At 39.6% G+C, this 18,587-nt stretch overlaps 1 long non-coding RNA gene across 2 annotated transcripts in view; it reads right to left on the reverse strand.

The window, feature by feature from the left end:
* The window catches only part of LOC128639803 (uncharacterized), a 77,150-nt gene that overhangs the window by 17,857 nt on the left and 40,706 nt on the right, over nt 1-18,587 (reverse strand). The gene's annotated exons all lie outside the window — the stretch shown is intronic.

An 18,587-nucleotide genomic window follows, 5' to 3' on the forward strand; every position in this document is an offset into this window, starting at 1 on the left:
ATCTGTTGTAAAGTAAAATAAAATAGAAAGCACAAAGTCTAAATGCATCAGAACTCTGAAGTCGTGCAGTGCTATATTGCACTGGGCTTGTCTCTCCCTCACATACAGAAATGCAGAGAATACCCCTTAGACAAGTATAACAAAACCTGCCTGTCTAGAATCTTGCAAGAGTGCTGGAGGGTTCCACCCTTTTTTTTTTTGCATTCGGTGAGTTCAGCCCCTGTGAAGTCTGCACTACAATTTCTCTCCAAGCAAGAGAATCTTTTATCATCAATCCCAGAGAGAGAGGAGGAGACATGTGATAGTTTGTTCCCAGCGATACTAATAGTATAATTTAGTTTTTTCTTTTTGATTCCTACTTTTATTTTTTGTCCTTGGCAAAAAAGTGTCAAAAATGCCCCACAAAAGAATTTCTTAAAAACACTGGTGATAATTAAAATGACTTGAATTCCTAAAATTATATGGTTAATGCAAGTGGTCAAGGAGTGTCAGGGGGTGTCAAACATACTATATACACACATATCATTTTAGGAATTCAAGTCCTTTTAATTATCACTAGTGTTGAAGTGTTTTAAAGAAATTATTTTGTGGGGCAGTCAACAGTGTGTCTGTTTGTATTTAGCTGTCTTTTTATTTTGCAACAATAAAAGTTATATTTTAAGATTGATTCTTACTATTTCCTAAATTCAAAGCTTTGTGTTCAGAGGCATTTCTTTTTTTCATTCCACTCTAGGGATGTGTTCTTTTTGTAAAATTGGATTATATATGCCTATGCACAACGATTTAGGGTAGCCTAAATTACATTGTCTTACAAGGCTCCCAAGTAGTAACTACACCTTAGTCATTATTTCAGCTACACGTTCGTTTGAATAAGCCTCTAGTTAAATACCCTGAAGTGCCTAGTTTCTACAAATATATTCTTTTTTTTGGTGCAAATTTGCAACTAATATTTCTATCATTGTAGTGTTGTCCTGTATTTGATATAAACCTAGACATATGAGATATCTCTAAAATCAGGATTAAATAATTTATCTACAGTACTTGAGGTATTTATATTTAGCTACACTAGTTGAAAAGAAATTATTTTTAAAGAAACGTCAAACTTCATTTTTCATTATTAAATTACTATTTTTATGTACCTATATCGGGTATCACAAGAAAGCCCTGTTTGTCGGTAAAAAAATGGTATATAATGCATATTGGTGCACTTAACAAAAGAACAAATCATTATGGTGAAACCAATACAGAGCAAAAATGCTAAATGACGCTACCATTAAAACACGGAAACTGGTTAAAACCTCTATCTTTATGGGATTAAATTCAGGTAAATTTTAGACTTCAGTGTTGCGCTACAAGGTTGATAGGCAATTCATTTCCCTCCAACAGCTGAATTAGGGCACCCTGAATCCTGAAATTGCTCCACAGACCCTTTAACTTCTCACTTGTGCACCCAGCAAATATATAAATGTTCACTGTCTGTGACCGAGACGGGTTATACTGTGAGTGGCGTACAATTGCGTTGTGTAGGAAAATACAGTGTTTTTTGCAGGAAAAACAGGACGTGCCTACTACAGAAAGCTTGTTGCCCAGCACAGGTTTTTTTTATAAAAGAATTAGAGCTCATGGAAAAAGTCAGTGTTCAGTAGATCAGTCTCTGTCTCATGCAGATATCTTGCTCTCTTTGCCCATCATCAATAAAAGCTGACAGATCTGACTTGATATAAAGCTCAGTGTCTGACAGATCTGACTTGATATAAAGCTCAGTGTCTGACAGATCTGACTCGATATAAAGCTCAGTGTCTGACAGATCTGACTCGATATAAAGCTCAGTGTCTGACAGATCTGACTCGATATAAAGCTCAGTGTCTGACAGATCTGACTTGATATAAAGCTCAATGTCTGACAGATCTGACTTGATATAAAGCTCAGTGTCTGACAGATCTGACTTGATATAAAGCTCAGTGTCTGACAGATCTGACTTGATATAAAGCTCAGTGTCTGACAGATCTGACTTGATATAAAGCTCAGTGTCTGACAGATCTGACTTGATATAAAGCTCAGTGTCTGACAGATCTGACTTGATATAAAGCTCAGTGTCTGACAGATCTGACTTGTATAAAGCTCAGTGTCTGACAGATCTGACTTGATATAAAGCTCAGTGTCTGACAGATCTGACTTGATATAAAGCTCAGTGTCTGACAGATCTGACTTGATATAAAGCTCAGTGTCTAACAGATCTGACTTGATATAAAGCTCAGTGGCTGACAGATCTGACTTGATATAAAGCTCAGTGTCTGACAGATCTTACTTGATATAAAGCTCAGTGTCTGACAGATGTGACTTGATATAAAGCTCAGTGTCTGACAGATCTGACTTGATATAAAGCTCAGTGTCTGACAGATCTGACTTGATATAAAGCTCAGTGTCTGTCAGATCTGTGTCATGTCGTAAGAAGCAAGGTCAGAATGTTTATTTTTATATTGATGTAGAAGCCATAACAGGGGGCTAAAGGCAGCAGGTTCAAGTGTGCAGGGGCCCTGCTTTGAACTGTGCTACAGAGCATGCTAGAGACATTCTTCGGGTATCATAATTTAAAGCAATAGGATGAAAAAAACTAAATAAAAATTGAGTACATAATTAGACAATATGAAAGTAAAAATGAATCGTTCAGCATCAGATAGAGCATGCAATTTTCATCACATTTCCAATTTACTTATATTATTTAAATAACTTTATTTTCTTGGTATCCTTTGTTGAAAAGCATACCTAGGTTGGCTCAGAAGCAGCAATTCACTACTGGGAGATAGCTGCTAATTGGTGGCTGCATGTAAAGCCCTCTTGCCATTGGCTTAACAGACGTGTTGAGCTACCTCCCAGTAGTGCATTTCTGTTGTTTCAAAAAAGCTACCAAGAGAATTGAACATATTTGATAACAAAAGTAAATTTGATAGTTGTTTAAATTGTTCTATCTGAATCATGTATGAAAAATGTTGGGGTTTATGTCTCTATAAATTTCTTCTGTAATCAAATTTGGATAATTCTCTTGGTATCCTTTGTTGAAAAGCATACCTAGGTAGGCTCAGAAGCAGCGATGCACTACATGAGTTAGCTGGCGAGTGATGGCTACACATATACGCCTCTTGCCATTGGCTCACCAGATGTGCTCAGTTAACTTCCGGTAGTCCATTCCTGTGGTGGAGTTGGCTTTACCTATGTGTTTAACCCACTTGCAGACATTAAACACATTGTTATAGTGAAATACTAAAATACATACATATGGCAGCATTTTATTTTTTATACTTTGGTGTTTTTTTCTCGTCTAAAAGGACGTAAGTGTGCAGTGCCGTATTTTATGAAATAATCCCCCCTCACAATGCGGCTGCAGCAAGCGTTCTCACACGGCAATACAGCTTGTCAATAATGGTAACTACCAACTTGTTTAAAGGGCCACTGTAAGTAAATATTTTCTATGCCTGTTACTAACTAACTACCCCAAATACGCTCTTTATCAATAGCATTTCATTAACATATCTCTACCGTATATCAGAAATCTTGTCTGCAAATTTAATTGTTTTCCAAACCCACGCCGTGGGTATCCTTTGCTCTGTACCAATCCGCTTACAATACCTAGGTTTCAAAATGGCGCTTTAAACACAAAGTTATTGGTTTAAGTATTTTGAACACTCAGTGCTTAAAATAGTGGGCAGGATAACGTGACATCATCAGCGAATAAAAGATATAACTTTTATAACGTTATGAAACTTTGTTCTGGAGAAAATATAGGTCAGTAGGTTTTAATTAATGTTTATTAACTTTAATATGTTAGTTGTTTAGCTTAAAAATTATAACAGAAAGTAATCCTTTAAGCAGTAACTATACTGTATTTCTAAAGGAATTTCAATTTGAGAAAAGACCTTTCTTGAGGAAGACATTTCATATAGTTGAAACGTGTTGAGCGCTATCATTACTGACAAACTGTATGAGAGTAAAAATTTGGGTTATTTTTCTGATTAAGGGCTAGATTACAAGTGGAATGCTATTTAGCGCTCTCGCATTATTTTTGCGCTTGGTGAAAGTAAAAATCTAGAGTGTGTTTGTAAACCCAACGCGTACAAAAATTGGAACTTAGAATATCGCGACCGTGTTAACATATTCTCCCCAAAACAAAAAAACTAACACATTCCAATGTTCTCCACCTGGTATAGATATGTCCTATTTTTTCTTAAATAAATATTTCTATACATAACTGATTTTTTGGGTAAAATATATATCTATACTTATATATCTATATGATTATATATAGATATATATATACTGTATATATTTAGGAATATCTATTTAAAAATACTCCCCTATGTGAAGAACATTGTAATGTATAATTTACAGTAAATACTCGTAATATGTGATAACAGATATCTATTTTCTATTCTATCATTATATATAATACAGCTAACTATAGCTGTTTAACAGATCACTAAAACATTTTGTTAAGAAGTAGTAATGGCAGGGTAAATAATTGTTTATTTGGGGGGAGGGGCAACAAATTGTGTCTTTGGCTGTCTAGTCAAAAATTCTAGCACCGGCCTTGTTTATAAGCATAGTATTGAGGTTATTCCCGCCTCCCTTTAGTCATAGGGGCTGCCATGTTGAAATCTATCTCTCACTACATTCCAGTGCTGAGCTGTTTGCACATGTGCAGTAACTCTCCTTCAGATACCTGCAGTGTAACCTAGGTTCCAATATGGCAGCACTAAAGGGAGGTGCATGAAATGTGTTTAGTGTTTAATGTCCCTTTAATGTGCATGATTCAGATAGAGCATGTCATTCAAGACACTTTTAAATGTACTTGTATTTTCAAATTTACATACGTTCTTTTGGTATCCTTTGCTAAAATATATATACATATCTTACACTACTGTGAGCTAGCTGCTGATTGGTGGCTACACACATATGTCTCTTGCTATTGGCACACTAGACAGGCTTATCTAGCTTCCAGTAGCGCATTGCTGCTCTGGAGCTGAGATTAACGATGTATTTAAATTGTTTGCAGGGGTTACACATAGTTATATACACATAGTTATATACACATAGTTATATACACATAATTATATACAAGCAATAGCGCAATAACATAGTACAGCATTTTCTTTTTGTACATTTATAACATTTAAATGGGTTTGTAAATAAAAGTTAAATATGGTCCCATGGATCCAATTTACTTCTATCATTCAGGAGTGTGCATGTGACTTGAGCTCTGTAACAGTGATTGTTACTCCTGAGCCTACCTCAGTATGCTGGCATGGAAGAAGCGGAGTTTGAATAAAGGGGTTAATTGCATTACATTTTTGCAGACACAATATAGATTATTTGGGAATGCCGCATGATCTCATTTGGAGAATATCAATTCTAGAAGGTTGTGTTGCCAACATAAGTTGAAAGACTTGCGCCAGTTTCTGGCATGGGTAGCCTATGAAACTTAAAGCACAACCAACATTTCCAAGAGAAAAAGCAGATCAATGTGTTTGCCAAATTACTTTTTTTTTTTTAAAACTACCAGCTTTACTAATTAGTGTAATTAATTATGCAGCTCAAGTAAAAAACCAAAGCTGTTACTACTGAATTAAAATTACTGTGTGATTCAAAACCAATTCCCTCAAGTTTAGAAGTTCCATCTGAACAGCTCTTTATTTCTATATATAATCTATATTACCTGTAGAAGTTATACACTGGCTGGGGGGGAGATACCCAGCTCCATTTGCTAACAGAATTCACTTAGTGCTGATCCAAATCTTGCTGACATGGAGAGAAATTGTACAAAATCTTGGGGCGGTTAGACCTTATATTGTGATTTAGGGATCTCCTTCACATCCATAATATTGCATATACAGCTCTCCGGCTAACATTTGCCTTTATAAAATTGTTTGAGGAACATCACAGCACTGATGAGACCAGAGAGCTTTAGATCATGGGGTCCCTACTGGGGAAAACATCACATCCTGACCAGACAATGCCGATAACATACTGTAATCTACTGTCCTTGTCATGTGCAAGTGGTTTTATTATCATCTCTACGGACTGCTTGATGTTACATTCAATTAAAACATTGTAGTTTTATCCCTGGGGTGAATGCAGAACCCTTACCCTGTGCCACCCAGAAATGACAGGAGACAGTAGTAGTCCTACTCAGAGGTGGACTGGGACAGAGTGGCAATTGCCCCAACGTCACTATTGGTGATGAAATCAGCCCCAGTGAAGAGAAATATTATGCAAAATACTTTGTTTTTCCTGAGCCCAGTAGTAGTAGTGAATTATATACACATCAGTATAAAACTGTAAAAAGCATAAAGCCAAATGTCTTATTACATGCATCAATACAATGCTAATGAACTAATCGCATACTAAAGATATAGAAAACATTTGTTGTTTGAGGAAGGGAGGGAATTCCTTGAAGCATCGCATTAAAGCTTATTAAATCTTTTTACATGCACACTTACTGAGGCACCAGCTTCTACTTTGTGATTGGCTGATGGTTGTCATGTGATGCATGGGAAGGAAAATTTAACTATTTTTTTAAATTAGTCAAAAAAATATCTACTACTCATTTAAAATTCAGACTAAGTGCTTTTGCATTGTTTTTTTTTATCATGTAGTTGTTGATTATGCAATTCTACTGTATTTAATGGTCTTTAGAATAAATGGAACCCATTTCATAATGTATAACCTACTGAAAAAAATATATCGGAGAAATGCAAACTCAACCAGATGCTCAACTTGACTGGAGTTTCTAAAACAAGCATGAAGATTAAATTAGTTGCATTGAGAATTGGGGGCCGATTGATCATGTTCGGGCAGACATGATCCGCTGTAGCGGATATTGTACACCTGACATTGATGCTGTCGCCATTTAGCATTGCACAAGCATTTTGTGTGATATGATTGTGCAATACCACCCCCTGCACGCAGGGGGTTTCAATCATCCCAATCGTATCCGCCGCCTCAGAGGTCGCGGACGAGTTAAAGAGCAGCATCATAAATCGGCCCCTTGGTATTCAGTCTCTACAGGGCTTTGGGCTCATACATTTATGGCTAATTGTAAAACAGGAGACTTTGAGTAATGAAGATTCCATTGTTTTTGTTAACTTTAAATAAATAAATCAATATTTTCCCCAGGTGCAGCGAAAACAAAGGGACATATTGTTGAATGAAAACAATATTTTTTCTTTCACTACTATGACATCAGAACAAGAGGTTATGGGGTGGATTTTTTAAGGGCCGAATGGCCCCTGACGCCCCTGTTTCCTTCAGGCTCGCCGGAAACAGTAGTTAAGACCGCTGCTCCTTAACTAGTCCGCGCCTCTGAGGCTGCAGACAGCAATCAACCCAATCAGATACAATCGGGTTGAGTGACACCCCCTGCTAGCAGCCGATTGGCCGCGAATCTGCAGGGGGCAACATTGCACAAGCAGTTCACCAGAACTGCTTGTGCAATGTTAAATGTCGACAGCGTACGCTGTCTGCATTCAGCGATGTCAGGCACACATGATGCGCTACAGCAAATCATGTCCCCCCGCCATTTGGTAAATGGGCCCTTATGTCTGTCCTGGAGAGGACCCTACATTTGGGAAGTGCCAGAATAAACAGTGCCCCACAGCAGATGATTAACAAGAGTTGATCTAATCCCTTAAATAATAGTTTGTCCTGGACATGATCAATCAAATGTAGGTCAATCAAGAAAACAGCAACATACTGACAAGGCTGGCAGAAGATGATCAGGATCAGAATCCAACACCTAGATGTGGTCTAGGCAGTCTACTTGGAATTTTTTATTGTTTAAAAATATAATCCCTTTATTACCCATTCCCCAATTTTGCATAACCAACACTGTTATATTAATAATGTTTTTACCTCTGTGATTACCTTGTATCTAAACCTCTGAAGACTGCACCCTTATCTTTTGACAGACTTGCACTTTAGCCCATCAGTGCTGACTCATAAATAACTCAACAGGAGTTAGCACAATTTTATCTATATAGCACACATGAACTAGCACTGTCTAGCTTTAATAAATGTCCAATGCTTTAAGATAAGAGGCGGCCAAATTATTAGTCTAATTAGATTTTACTTTCAACTCATAATATAAGCACAACCCGATGTGCGCAAAAAGCTTACTTCTAGCGCAGTTAACACTCAAGCGGGAGCATTAAAGGGACATGAAACCCAAAATTGTCATTTCATGATTCAGATAGAGAATACGATTTTAAACAACTTTCCAATTTACTTCTATTATTTAATTTGCTTCCTTCTCTTGTTGTTCTTTGCTGAAAGGTTTATCTAGGCAAGCTCAGGAGCAGCAGAGAACCTAGGTTCTAGCTGTTGATTGGTGGCTGCATATATATATTGATTGTGATTGGTTCACCCATGTGTTCAGTTAGAAACCATTAGTACATTGCTGCTCCGTCAACAAATGATACCAAGAGAATGAAACAAATGAGAAAATACAAGTAAATTGAAAAGTTGTTTGAAATTGTATTCTCTATCTGAATCATGAAAGAAAAAAATTTGGGTTTCATGTGCCTTTAACTAACGCTCCACTCTTAATCTTGCCCTGTATGTTTTCCCAGCATTTGTTGTTTTTTCTTTGGGCTCTGGTTCAGACGTTTATTTCCTCTATAATATGAGGTTTGCTGAATATCACACAACAGTAGCGCCTGATCACAACTAAAGAGAATTTATACAGAATATTATTATGATACCTGATTGCTTTATCTCAGGACAAGATTTTTATTATTCTATAGATTATTAATTAGCTGTTTTGGACTAGATCTATAATAGATGCCATAAACTGAAGACTTTTAAGCTTTAAATGCTTTAAAATTGCCTAAAGCAGTGAAAACAGAAAATCCCTTAATATTTAATAAGGTTTGTGCTGCTCATTTGCAGGAATTCCCTTCAGGTCATTAGCAAGGATTTGATATTTTCATTTGGCTTTTTCCTTTCTTTCTCATCGATTTATTTAGATGTGCAACAAATTGTTATTGTCCCTTAGCTTTTAAACTTTTACTCTTTAACCACATCTGCATCCCTGTGCATCTTTTTCCAATACCTTCCTCTAGTTTTACTTTTTCTTTATTTCCAAATCAAACTATGAAGGAGAAGATTCTACCAGAAACACATAAAGGACATGAATCTGCCTATGGAAATAAAAATCAGTGGTATTCCTAACTCTTGCAGCCCATAGACAGTGCCTGACTATCTCAGATGGCTGCAGCCTTTTCTGTTTTAAAAATAAATACATTTATATATATAAATACCCCTAAACAAAAAATAAATACATTTATATATATATATATATATATATACCCCTAAACAAAAAATAAATACATTTATATATATAAATACCCCTAAACAAAAAATACATTTATATATATAAATACCCCTAAACAATTTATATATATATATAAATACCCCTAAACAAAAAAAATAATATATATATATATATATATATATATATATATAAATACCCCTAAACAAAAAATAAATATATATATATATATATATAAATACCCCTAAACAAAAAATAAATACATTTATATATATATATATATATACCCCTAAACAAAAAATAAATACATTTATATATATATATATATATATATATATATATATATATATATATATATATATATATATATAAATACCCCTAAACAAAAAATAAATACATTTATATATATAAATACCCCTAAACAAAAAATAAATACATTTATATATATATATAAATACCCCTAAACAATTTATATATATATATAAATACCCCTAACCAAAAAATAAATACATTTATATATATAAATACCCCTAAACAAAAAAATAAATACATTTATATATATATATATAAATACCCCTAAACAAAAAATAAATACATTTATATATATAAATACCCCTAAACAAAAAAGAAATACATTTATATATATAAATACCCCTAAACAAAAAATAAATACATTTATATATATATATATAAATACCCCTAAACAAAAAATAAATACATTTATATATATAAATACCCCTAAAAAAAAATACATTTATATATATATATATATATATAAATACCCCTAAACAAAAAATAAATACATTTATATATATAAATACCCTTAAAAAAATCTAAATACATTTATATATATATATAAACACCCCTAAACAAAAAATAAATACATTTTTTATATATATATATATATATATAAATACCCCTAAACAAAAAATAAATACATTTATATATATAAATACCCCTAAACAAAAAATAAATACATTTATATATATAAATACCCCTAAACAAAAAATAAATACATTTATACATATAAATACCCCTAAACAAAAAATAAATACATTAATATATATATAAATACCCTTAAAAAAAATCTAAATACCCCTATTTTCTTTAAAGGGCTATTCCGGTCAAATTTTAAATATATATACTGTAGATGAATTACATCTTTGAATTGAAACATAATTGCATTATACATGTGTTGGCAAAAATGCTTCTAGTAAACGTTATCAATGTTTTCATGTTAACATTTTTTCTGCTCGTGCACCAGTATTTTAAATACTGCAGCTGTTTAAAGCACCAGTGGGGCTTGTATCATGTCCGCAATTAACAAATTGAGTCATTACCAGATGGTACAAGCACCTGAGGCTCTCTGAACAAGTGCTGTGTATAAAATGCTGGCACATAGCGCATACTTAAATTAACTTTTGTCTGGAATGTCTTTTAATTTCTAGTTTATATGTATATAATATACTATTGTTAACATCAGAAGGATGTTTTGTATTTTCTGCATTGTGTACTGCAGACAATGGGGCCGATTTATCATTGTCTGTCCGACATTATACGCTGTAGCGTATCATGTCCGACAGACATCGCTGAATGCCTGATGAACTGCTTGTGCAATGCCTCCCCCTGCAGATTCAGGGCTGCTAGCAGGGGGTGCCAGTCAGCCTGATCGTATAGGATCGGGCAGATTGAAGACCGCAGCCTCAGAGGCAGCGGATCAGTTATGGAGCAGCGGTCTTAAGACTGCTGCTTCATAACTGCAGTTTCCGGCGAGCCTGATTTCTAATTTGTAGCTTGATAATTCGGCCCCATTGTTTTCTCCTACTGCTATCAGGATAGGATGTGCTTGCTGTCACATGGGGCTAAGGCTGTTATGTACGGCGGAGTGGGAATGAAGGATGTGCCTGCTTTCACATGGGGCTAAGGTTGTTAGGTACGGCGGAGTGGGAATGAAGGATGTGCCTGCTGTCACATGGGGCTAAGGTTGTTCGGTATGGCCGAGTGGGGCTAAGGTTTTTTGGTATGGCCGAGTGGGAATGAAGGATGTGCCTGCTGCCACATGGGGCTAAGGTTGTTAGGTACGGCCGAGTGAGAATAAAGAATGTGCCTGCTGCCACATGGGGCTAAGGTTGTTCGGTATGGCTGAGCGAGAATAAAGGATGTGCCTGCTGTCACATGGATCTAAGGTTGTTATGTACGGCGGAGTGGGAAATGAAGGATGTGCCTGCTGTCACATGGGGCTAAGGTTTTTCGGTATGGCGGAGTGGGAATGAAGAATGTGCCTGCTGTCACATGGGGCTAAGGTTTTTCGGTATGACCGAGTGGGAATGAAGGATGTGCCTGCTGCCACATGGGGCTAAGGTTTTTCAGTATGACGGAGTGGGAATGAAGGATGTGCCTGGTGTCACATGGGGCTAAGGTTGTTATGTACGGCGGAGTGGGAATGAAGGATGTGCCTGCTGTCACATGGGGCTAAGGTTTTTCAGTATGGCGGAGTGGGAATGAAGGAAGTGCCTGCTGTCACATGGGGCTAAGGTTTTTCAGTATGACGGAGTGGGAATGAAGGATGTGCCTGGTGTCACATGGGGCTAAGGTTGTTATGTACGGCGGAGTGGGAATGAAGGATGTGCCTGCTGCCACATGGGGCTAAGGTTGTTAGGTATGGCGGAGTGAGAATAAAGAATGTGCCTGCTGTCACATGGATCTAAGGTTGTTAGGAGCGGCAGAGTGGGAAATGAAGGATGTGCCTGCTGTCACATGGGGCTAAGGTTTTTCAGTATGGCGGAGTGGGAATGAAGGAAGTGCCTGCTGTCACATGGGGCTAAGGTTTTTCAGTATGACGGAGTGGGAATGAAGGATGTGCCTGGTGTCACATGGGGCTAAGGTTGTTATGTACGGCGGAGTGGGAATGAAGGATGTGCCTGCTGTCACATGGGGCTAAGGCTGTTTGGTACGGCGGAGTGGGAATTAAGGATGTGCCTGCTGTCACATGGGGATGTTTGTTATGTACGGCGGAGTGGGAATGAAGGATGTGCCTGCTGTCACATGGATCTAAGGTTGTTCGGTACAGCGGAGTGGGAATGAAGGATAAGCCTGATGTCACATGGGGCTAAGGTTTTTTGGTATGGCGGAGTAGGAATGAAGGATGTGCCTCCTGTCACATGGGGCTAAGTTTTTTATGTACGGCGGAGTGGAAATGAAGGCTGTGCCTGCTGTCACATGGATCTAAGGTTGTTCGGTACAGCGGAGTGGGAATGAAGGATGTGCCTCATGTCACATGGGGCTAAGGTTGTTCGGTACAGCGGAGTGGGAATGAAAGATGTGCCTCCTGTCACATGGGGCTAAGGTTGTTATGTACGGCGGAGTGGGAATGAAGGATGTGCCTCCTGTCACATGGGGCTAAGGTTGTTATGTACGGCAGAGTGGGAATGAAGGATGTCCCTGCTGTCACATTGGGCTAAGGTTGTTCGGTACAGCGGAATGGGAATGAAGGATGTGCCTGCTGTCACATGGATCTAAGGTTTTTATGTACGGTGGAGTGGGAATGAAGGATGTGCCTGCTGTCACATGGGGCTAAGGTTGTTATGTACGGCGGAGTGGGAATGAAGGATGTGCCTCCTGTCACATGGGGCTAAGGTTGTTCGGTACGGCGGAGTGGGAATGAAGGATGTGCCTGCTGTCACATGGGGCTAAAGTTGTTATGTACGGCGGAGTGGGAATGAAGGATGTGCCTGCTGTCACATGGATCTAAGGTTGTTCTGTACGGTGGAGTGGGAATGAAGGATGTGCCTCCTGTCACATGGGGCTAAGGTTGTTATGTACGGCGGAGTGGGAATGAAGGATGTGCCTGCTGTCACATGGGGCTAAGGTTGTTATGTACGGCGGAGTGGGAATGAAGGATGTGCCTCCTGTCACATGGGGCTAAGGTTGTTCGGTACGGCGGAGTGGGAATGAAGGATGTGCCTGCTGTCACATGGGGCTAAAGTTGTTAAGTACGGCGGAGTGGGAATGAAGGATGTTCCTGCTGTAACATGGGGCTAAGGTTGGTATGTGCTTTGGTAAGGTGGAATGGGAATGAAGAATGTGCCTGCTGTCACATGGAACTAAGGTTGTTATGTACGGCGGAGTGGGAATTAAGGATGTGCCTGCTGTCACATGGGGCTAAGGTTGTTCGGTACGGCGGAGTGGGAATGAAGGATGTGCCTGCTGTCACATGGATCTAAGTTTGTTCGGTACGACGGAGTGGGAATGAAGGATGTGCCTGCTGTCACATGGGGCTAAGGTTGTTCGGTATGGCGGAGTGGGAATGAAGGATGTGCCTGCTGTCACATGGGGCTAAGGTTGTTATGTATGGCGGAGTGGGAATGAAGGATGTGCCTGCTGTCACATGGGCTAAGGTTGTTATGTATGGCGGAGTGGGAATGAAGGATGTGCCTGCTGTCACATGGGCTAAGGTTGTTATGTACGGTGGAGTGGGAATGAAGGATGTGCCTGCTGTCACATGGGGCTAAGGTTGTTATGTACGGCGGAGTGGGAATGAAGGATGTGCCTGCTGTCACATGGGCTAAGGTTGTTATGTACGGCCGGAGTGGGAATGAAGGATGTGCCTGCTGTCACATGGGGCTAAGGTTGTTATGTACGGCGGAGTGGGAATGAAGGATGTGCCTGCTGTCACATGGATCTAAGTTTGTTCGGTACGATGGAGTGGGAATGAAGGATGTGCCTGCTGTCACATGGGGCTAAGGGTGTTCGGTATGGCGGAGTGGGAATGAAGGATGTGCCTGCTGTCACATGGGGCTAAGGTTATTATGTACGGCGCAGTGGGAATGAAGGATGTGCCTGCTGTCACATGGATCTAAGTTTGTTCGGTACGATGGAGTGGGAATGAAGGATGTGCCTGCTGTCACATGGGGCTAAGTTTGTTCGGTATGGCGGAGTGGGAATGAAGGATGTGCCTGCTGTCACATGGGGCTAAGGTTGTTATGTACGGTGGAGTGGGAATGAAGGATGTGCCTGCTGTCACATGGGGCTGAGGTTGTTATGTATGGCGGAGTGGGAATGAAGGATGTGCCTGCTGTCACATGGGGCTAAGGTTGTTATGTATGGCGGAGTGGGAATGAAGGATGTACCTGCTGTCACATGGGGCTAAGGTTGTTATGTACGGCGGAGTGGGAATGAAGGATGTGCCTGCTGTCACATGGGGCTGTTTGTTATGTACGGCGGAGTGGGAATGAAGGATGTGCCTGCTGTCACATGGGGCTAAGGTTGTTATGTACGGTGGAGTGGGAATGAAGGATGTGCCTGGTGTCACATGGGGCTAAGGTTGTTATGTACGGCGGAGTGGGAATGAAGGATGTGCCTGCTGTCACATGGGGCTAAGGCTGTTATGTACGGCGGAGTGGGAATGAAGGATGTACCTGCTGTCACATGGGGCTAAGGTTGTTATGTATGGCGGAGTGGGAATGAAGGATGTGCCTGGTGTCACATGGGGCTAAGGTTGTTATGTACGGCGGAGTGGGAATGAAGGATGTGCCTGCTGTCACATGGATCTAAGTTTGTTCGGTACGATGGAGTGGGAATGAAGGATGTGCCTGCTGTCACATGGGGCTAAGGGTGTTCGGTATGGTGGAGTGGGAATGAAGGATGTGCCTGCTGTCACATGGGGCTAAGGTTATTATGTACGGCGCAGTGGGAATGAAGGATGTGCCTGCTGTCACATGGATCTAAGTTTGTTCGGTACGATGGAGTGGGAATGAAGGATGTGCCTGCTGTCACATGGGGCTAAGTTTGTTCGGTATGGCGGATTGGGAATGAAGGATGTGCCTGCTGTCACATGGGGCTAAGGTTGTTATGTACGGTGGAGTGGGAATGAAGGATGTGCCTGCTGTCACATGGGGCTAAGGTTGTTATGTATGGCGGAGTGGGAATGAAGGATGTGCCTGCTGTCACATGGGGCTAAGGTTGTTATGTATGGCGGAGTGGGAATGAAGGATGTACCTGCTGTCACATGGGGCTAAGGTTGTTATGTACGGCGGAGTGGGAATGAAGGATGTGCCTGCTGTCACATGGGGCTGTTTGTTATGTACGGCGGAGTGGGAATGAAGGATGTGCCTGCTGTCACATGGGGCTAAGGTTGTTATGTGCGGTGGAGTGGGAATGAAGGATGTGCCTGGTGTCACATGGGGCTAAGGTTGTTATGTACGGCGGAGTGGGAATGAAGGATGTGCCTGCTGTCACATGGGGCTAAGGTTGTTATGTACGGCGGAGTGGGAATGAAGGATGTGCCTGCTGTCACATGGGGCTAAGGTTGTTATGTACGGCGGAGTGGGTATGACGGATGTGCCTGCTGTCACATGGGGCTAAGGTTGTTATGTATGGCGGAGTGGGAATGAAGGATGTGCCTGGTGTCACATGGGGCTAAGGTTGTTATGTACGGTGGAGTGGGTATGACGGATGCCTGTATGGGTGTGACACAATTATTTTTTCATCTTTGCAATTTGATATATATAGTTTACTTTGGACCTGGGATATAAAAAAAAGACAAACAAAAACAATCAGAGGCCCAGATCACCATGCAATTTGCTGTATTGTCCCAGACTTGGAGCTCTGTTTCTTTTTGGGATTCCTTAGCATGGCTTCCATCCGATCAGAAGTACGTGAATCAGCAGGAAAACAAATGAATGCAGTGAATAGCAGTACAACTGCATTCAGGGCATATTGTCTATAGTTTCCACTAGACAAGTCAATATAGCAGTCAGTACTGAAAAAGGCCAACTTTTGACTCTAGAGACACGTGTGGCGGTTAGTGAGTTATACAAATGTAAATGTATACTTCTGTTTTAGTCATATGTGTGAAATTGCTTATGCCTATATACATGTGTATACTTTATTTACTGACTCCTATACACACAGACCAAGAAACATATTATCTGGACCATCCATATTGACAGAAATGAGCCAGTTGTAGGAAAGAGAAACATCTTCCCCATCTGTACTGCTATGAATGAGTCATGTGATTTTGCACTGTATGAGGAGACAGAGGGGTACTTGCTTCCCTTTAAGAACATGCTACCATGTGACACAGTAATTGTTTGGGACGTATAATACTCCAATAGATAATAGCCTCAGGGTGTTGGGATTGGACATTTTAATGGACAAGAGTGAGCTAAATAATAATCTGGACACATTTTCCTAAATGGACACGAGACACAAGGTTGCCTATTATGTATTTATGATAACTGTGGGTTTTCCAAGTCTAATGAGTATTGAAAGGTAGACTCATAACAAGCATAACACATTCTACACAGTCCTCTTTGATCACTCGTATTTAATTTTGTTTGTCCCTAACTGTCCTTAGCAAAGGAGATTAGATAAGGATATGTTTACAATCCACAAAAACAAGGATCTGAAACTTGGCTTTCCAAGAAAGGCTTTTTCAAATGTGGGAGACATCTTTGTATGACTTGTCCCTATGTGATTACAGGCGATAGTTTTGGCTCTACAGTCAAAGAAGAGAACTACACATAACAATACAGATTAAACTGTTGCTCCAAATATGTGATATATCTGATTACCTGTAAAGTTTGTAACAAGCAATATAGAGGATGCACAAGTCGCAATCTGAAAGATGGGGTCAGAGAGCATCTTCTGTCTATAGAAAAAGATCCCCCCAAGACCCCAGTAGCAAAACATTTTGTCAAACATAAGGAAGGCAAAAAAGCCCTTGTGTACATGTAAAGCTGGTGAAGCAATGTTTTTTCTTTTTCTGGAGACGGCAGCAAGCTAAGTGAGTGACAGTTTTCTTCCATCTATATATGAACATGTATTAAACCCAGGCTTTATGTAGTTAGAAATGTACTAATTTCTTCCATTTTTAAACAGCTAATGTCATTAACATTGCATCTGCCTATTATTTTCAGGCACATCTTTGCTTTAAGATCTAGGGGCCCATTTATCAAGCTCTGGGTGGAGCTTGAGGGCCCATGTTTCTGGCGAGCCTGTAGGCTCGCCAGAAACACCAGTTATGAAGCAGCGGTCTAAAGACCGCTGCTCCAGAACCTGTCCGCCTGCTCTGAGCAGGCAGACATCGCCGCAATTCAACCCGATCGAGTATGATCTGGTTGATTGACAACCCCCTGCTGAATCTGCAGGGGGCGGCGTTGCACTAGCAGCTCACAAGAGCTGCTGGTGCAATGCTGAATACGGAGAGCGTATTGCTCTCTGCATTCAGCGATGTCTGTCGGACCTGATCCACACTGTCGGATCAGGTCCGACAGACCTTTGTTAAATAGGGGCCCTAGCATTTTTTCTGTTCTCTCCCTTTAACTTACTGACCCAATATCTAGTTAAGATGGTGCACAATTAAACACATGAAAAATATGTGCCTAGGTTATCATATCACTGGAATAAATGTTCACAGAGGATCACAGAAAAATGTATTAATAAGTAATGATCTCCCACCCAATACCCCTGTGTGGCTGTCTGTCATAGAACAAACAGTCTTTGGACAATACTACAATACACAGATTGGTTAGCTGTGGCCTTTGTGACAGGCCACAGTCCAATACCAAGAGTAATGATACGTCAGGACTGCATAGATTTAGAGACAAAAACGTGAACCATACATTACACCACATGCGAGTAGACAAGACTAATGGAATTGAGGCTGTGATTATTATCATTATACATTTTACGCAGCTCTATACAAAGTACATAATAATAATGTGGGTACAATACAATAAAAAAATTACAATAGGACATTATGTAAGACTATACGCTGTACATTGCTACGCTTACATTGGCCCTTAAAGTGATGGTAAATCCAAGCGTATAACCAACGCTAGGATTTACCATCACTATAAATAAACTCTAGTTTCTGTCATCAATTATTAAAAAAACAGTGCTAAACTTACCCTATCTGTACTGAATATATAATATATAATATGGAAACGTCACCTCATTGGTAAAGAAGCAATGTGCTGTGGGCAGCCGGAGGCGTCGATTTTAGCGATATATTCAGGGTGAGTTTAGCACCCATTTGTTTTACTAATTGATGACAGAAACTAGAGTTTTTTTCTAGTGATGGTAAATCCTAGCGTTGGTTATACGCTTGGATTTACCATCACTGTAAGCACAATCAGTTGTAGATGTAAATTTATACAAAGTGACCTACAGCTAGAGAGGCTCTCAAGCGTATTATCTTAAGGACGTACTTGGGGAGGTTGAGGTGGATGTAAACATAAGTCGTAGAGCGTTGCATGGGCCC

Source organism: Bombina bombina, chromosome 9 (genome assembly GCF_027579735.1).
Source record: "Bombina bombina isolate aBomBom1 chromosome 9, aBomBom1.pri, whole genome shotgun sequence".
Lineage (NCBI taxonomy): Eukaryota > Metazoa > Chordata > Amphibia > Anura > Bombinatoridae > Bombina > Bombina bombina.